Genomic DNA, 6,000 nt, shown 5'->3' on the forward strand with positions numbered 1-6,000 from the left:
TGGCACATAAATTTGTGCAATTGGCAAGAGGTTTAGTGTGTCTCCCAGCACACTCTTAGCATGGAGGAGATTCCAGGAGACAGGCAGTTACTGCAGGAGAGCTGGAGAGGACCGTAGAAGCTCCTTAATCCATCAGCAGGACCGGTATCTGCTCTGGTCTTGCTGATGGGCAAGGACGAATAGGATGAGCACTGTCAGAGCTACAAAATGATCTCCAGCAGGCGACTGGTGTGAATGTCTCTAAACATACTGTCAGAAACGGTTTTATGAGGGTGGCCTTTGGACCCCACATCCTTAGTGGGCTCTGTGTTCACCACCTGACACTGTGGAACCCGACTGGCATTAGAGTACCAGAATCGGCTGGTCCACTGCCTGTCCTCTATGCCTTTCACAGATGAGAGCAGGTTCACTTTGAGCACATGTAACAGACATGAAAGGTTCTGGAGAAGCTGTGCTGTAGCATCGTTCAGCATGACTGGTTTGGGTCAGTGAAGGTCTGGGGAGGCATCTCCATGGAGGGACGCACAGACCTCTACAGGTTCACCAACATTACTCTGACTGTCATTAGGCATCATGATGAAATCCTTTGGACCCATTATCAGACCATACGTTGGTGCACTGGGTCTTGCGTTCCTCCTGGTGCACAACAACGCCCGGCCTCATCTGGCGAGAGTATGCAGGCAGTTCTAGGAGGATGAAGGAACTAACACCATTGCACAGCTCTTTGACATTATGTTTCGACCCATCTTGCACCAGCAGGTTTCACCTCAGACTGTCCAGACACTAAGTGATGGTCCAGATCTGGGAGGAGACCTCCCAGGATCATCAGTCATCTCATTAGACATACCCAGTGTTGGGGAGTAACGGAATACATGTACCGCTGTTACGTATTTAGAATACAAAATATGAGTAACTGTATTCCGTTACAGTTACCGTTTAAAAAGGTGGTATTCAGAATACAGTTACTTTGTTGAAATAAATGGATTACACGGCGGTACTTCCCTGTTTCATATTGTCGCGGGTCAGGACTGTTTGGGTTTGTTTGACAGCTACGTAATGTTGTTCCAGGCAGCAGCGTTACGGTTGCCATGGTTACAGGGTGACGCGCTCTCTCTCTCTGCGTGTTTCCTGGGTGAGAGAGCGCTTTTTTGTTGTTGTTGTTGTGCTAAGCCAGGGGTCGGCAACCCTAGGCACGCGTGCCACCGTTGGCACGCGAAGGGTTAACTGATGGCACGCACGACCATAGCTGGACTGGACATCGGGCATACCGGACATTTGCTCGGTGGCCCGATGATTTTTTTTATTTTTTTTTTTTTGGTGGTGGTGGATTGGCCAGACGCTGGTCGGTCTGTAAAAATAACTCAGTTGTTTGGTGGTGGCTATGGCGTAGCTTCCACAGATTCAGTAAAATTAACAAGTGGTGGAGGCCAGCAGGTGGATGAGGAAGGGAGGCAGGAGGAGGAGAGACCCGAGGCGGCCGCCGGTCGGAGCGTCAGGTGAACTGAACTTCAGGTAAGAAGTTAATGACCTGCAGTCTATCTGGGTCAGATATAAACCAAGTTTAGGTGGAGTTTATTTTTCGTTGTGCTGACTTTTTACAGTCAGTTACAATAACTCGTATCATGCGTACTAGCTAGCATGACGGAATTTATATACTGCTGGGCGGGTGCTATGATTTTATTGATAGTGAACTTTATTTTATTCATGAGGTTAGTTAGTAGAGTTGCCAACCGTCCCGCATACAAACGGAATTCAGAGAAATTATTACGCGTTTCGTGTTGAGCTGAGAAGGAACACAGTTTGTCCCGTACTTCAGCCAGGATGGAAAAAGACACAAAGCTGGAGTTATTGTGTCTTTGCTGCACAGCTGCATCTTCTTCTCCTCTCATTCTCCTCTCTCTCCTGTTGCTACTTCAATCATGAAACTGATCAATGATCAGCTGATCGGCTTTTCTCTCTTGTTTGTTTATCGCCCACTTTGCGCCAGAAAGAGGAAACCGCCGGATGTCGCACTAAACAACAGCAGCACGTTTAAGCTTGGTCAGCTGTTGTTAGAATTTATTTAATATTAATTTCTAGTATCAGCTGAGGTTTTCTGGAGCCACAGCTGTAAAAACTGCCGGTCATGATATGGGTTTGTATATCTGGTGAGAGGGAAACATGCAGATGAAACCAGGAGATGTCCTTACTGAATCATCAGAGCTGAACAGGTGATGGAGAAACAGGTTTACCATTTAGGTGACATGAATGAGTTGAAGGGAAGTTATGAACTGTTTCTCAGAGACAAATAACACCAGGATCCTTTTCTACGTAGCTGACAGCTGATAACTGTGCAGGGGCGGGTCTAGCAAAGTTTTGCCAGGGGGGCCAGGTAGGGCATTAACAGGGAAAGGGGGGCACAAAGAAATACTTTCTTATTCTCATTTAAAATGTCTGGCTGTTATTAAATAATTATCTGAAGCTTACAACCAAGGTTTTTATCTGACGTAAAATGAATAGAAATCATACATTTACCAACAAGACAGTGTACATCACTGTCACAACAGCGTTGTTTTCATTCAAAGGCTTTATGGCTTTAATATCTGGGGGCGGTCTTTAGTCCAAATGCATCCATAGACTCGAGACACAATGCATTTTTGGGACTTTCAGGTGTATGGACCAATGTTTTATCTTCTGATCAAACCAGAAAGCTTTAATGAGCAGCTAGATTTGTCTCGCATTAACTGGCTGAGTTAATGCCAGTTAATGCGACATCGAAGTAGCTAGAATCCACAGCTGTGCGTGTTCATGGAGCTTGCATTTTCACCTGCTGGACATCACTACCTGACAAGTTTAACTGTCTTCAGAACATTGCAGAGGCCTTATTGACAGTATTTGGCTCTACATATCTGTGTGAGCAGATTTTCTCTCACATGAGTGTCCTCAGGTAGCCGTCTGAATGCTGGACACTCGGAGACCTGTGTCTCTGAGTGGGAGACCAGAGATCACATTAACATGTGTGTCTCTGTATTAACAAACATGCCATATTGGCAGTGTTGGGAAGGTTACTTTTAAAATGTATTCCATTACAGAATACTGAATACATGCCCCAAAATGTATTCTGTAACGTATTCCATTACGTTACTCAATGAGAGTAACGTATTCTGAATACTTTGGATTACTTAATATATTATCGTGCTGTTTACAACTACGTGAATGTACTATTGCTGTGATTTATTCCTGTTACTGAAGGTCCGCGGCTCCGAACCGTAGTAAAGGGACCTCTGGCTAATACGGTGGGTTCCGTGTCGGGCTGGTAGCCGAAAAATAGCTTTACTTTGTTGTCTGGGTCAACTTTGCTTGCCAGAGACAGAGAGAGGCGTTGAAAGGCTGCTCCAACGGAACTTATTTTTTCCGGAGGAAAACACGAACACAGTGTACAGTCCAGTCTTAATAGCTTACTTACAGCTGGGCTCGTCAGGCACTCTTCTTGGCTGCGGTGGTTATTATTATATTTACATGCTTCCAGCTCCCGTTTTTGCTCCGTGACAGCTCGGACTTTTCCTTTCTCTCCCTCCCTCGCTCACAGACACATAACGTGTATGGCAGTCCATTCTCGCTGCATCACGGACTACACTGCCCATGAGGCTACATTCTTTAGGCCCATGCCTGTAGCATTCTGCCTTTTAGCTTACATTTTCATTTCCATCAAACAATGTGGCATCCTTTCATTTCCTAACACATCACCCAGTACATTTCAGCATAGATACATTTTATAGACACATTTTACTTTGTATTGTAGCTTCCTAACTACCATGAGTCAAGCTGGCCAGAGACAGGTGTTCTTCTTTTCACAAGTTTTGAACTTTTAAGCCAGCGGAGAGCAACTTGGATATTCAACAGAGTTTCGGAGGTGTTCTGAGGAAAAGAAGAAAAAGTATCTACCTGCACAGCCAGGTTCTGCTTGGTTGAGGCTCCTCAGCTCTAATGCAGGAGGACGTGGCCCTGACGGAAGCAGCATGTCCTCTGAGCAAGAGCAATTATGATAACCATGCAAGCGGAAAGGCTGTAGCCGGAAGAACAGGTAGGCAGGCTTTGATCCGGCAGGCTGTCTATTTAAATCACAGCTCACCTTTGCTACAGATGCAGTCCTCAGCTAATGTAGATGGGGTCGTGGAAAAAAAGAAGTCCGCGCTGTCTGCAGGATCCGTGAGCTCCTGTGTCATGATCCACAGCTGTTTCACCCCACGAAACATCACATGTTTCACTTGCCCTCGCTCCTTGTTAAAGATGAGTGAAGGTGCTTTTGTGGGAGCGACAGACTTGTGACAGACTGCTCCTCTTATAGTGCAGGCAAAGGCTTTGAGGGAAGAAAACACTGTACTGTTACACTGATTGTTGATAAGTTGGTCATTAAAGCTGCTTTAAAGTTACATCCCACATGTAGCTCATGAAATCTGCAATGTTAGACTTTAATTATGTAGTACCAGCAGTTAGTGTAAAGGCCTTTAAATACCAGAAATATTGTGTGCTTTAAAAATCTTTTTTTGACTCATATTCTTAATGCAGCTGTTCATACCAACTGCATAGTTCTGCTGGATGACTTTGCGGCATTTATTTATTTTTAACCAAGCTATAGTTTTCAGATTTCTTGGACGGGAATAAACAGATCTGACCAATCAGACTGCTGCATTGGCAAGAAAGGCGCTCTTAGCTCAAAACACACAGCAGTACTGAATATCCAAATAGAAAAATAATACTATTGTACTCAGACACACAGTTAGACACTGCTGTGGCTCAGTCAGCTGTCTGAAATTACCTCTCTTCTGCCTCAGATGTGGTCCCAACTCTGGCAACAAGAGCTCATCCTGCCCCACTGACATCCTGAAATATGTACGAAAGCGGTCGTGATTCAGCTTCAACTCCAGGATCAAACCATGAAATTCTCCCTGCTGCTGCCTTCTTGTGAGAATTGGATGAACCCAGAATTTCTGCTTCTTGTTTAGAAATCAGGACAAGCTCATCATTACTTCATGATGATGTCATTTTTTTTTCACAGTGCATCTTTTTCAGGAGGAATTTTACACAATGTCTCAATTAGTGGAAATTCTTTAAAGACAAATAAGAACTGGTCCTTATGGAAAGACCTTATGGAGCGGCTACAAAGCTTTTAATGCCCAATGGCACAAAAACATGCGTTAGGGTAGGGATAGGCACAGTGGTACAGTGATTAGCGACGCCACCTCACAGCAATTATGAGGTTATATGTTCAATTCCCAGCTGGGGGCCCTCTATGTGGAGCCTCCATGTTGATTAGAAGTTGGCTGTAGCTCAGAATGAAAGCAGTGAATGGTCATGTGATAGCAAGGGCGTCGATTTGGCATGGACGGAAGGGACATGTCCCCACCAATATCCAGCGATTATTGAATTGTCCCCACCAATAATTTGATCTCTTCGAGTAAAGAAATACAAACCCGATAGAAAGAAAGAAAAAAAAAGATCTGTCAACGTCTCATTCGCCCAGCGGTGCAGAAAGAGTTAAATTACGTTCTCTACTGGAGTCCTACCTCATGTGACAAATATGGCCAATGTGATTGGCTGTGCCTTTCAGGGAGCTTTGTTTAGTTTTAGCAGCGGCAAGCCTGCGCTGCGAGGACCTGCAAGGAGGAGAGCAGGATGGCAGCAAAAAGGAAGAACCTGGATATAAGAAAGTATTTTTCAAAGAAACCTGTAAGTCACTTAAAGTCAAGTTCACTCATAAAATGTGTCCGTCATAATAACGTTACAGGCAATACCAGGCCATACATGCCAACCCTCCCGATTTTTCCGGGAGAATCCCGAATTTCAGTGCCCCTCCCGAAAATCTCCGGAGCCACCATTCTCCCAATTTCTCCCGATTTTCCACCGGACAACAAAATTGAAAAACCATATCCTAGATTGGCCCAGCCAATTCCAGTTTCCAACAATGGCTACTACTACTGCAGCTACTTAGTATTAATATTACTCTTATTACTCTTTCTG

Source organism: Oreochromis aureus, linkage group 16, assembly GCF_013358895.1.
Source record: "Oreochromis aureus strain Israel breed Guangdong linkage group 16, ZZ_aureus, whole genome shotgun sequence".
NCBI classification, from domain to species: domain Eukaryota; kingdom Metazoa; phylum Chordata; class Actinopteri; order Cichliformes; family Cichlidae; genus Oreochromis; species Oreochromis aureus.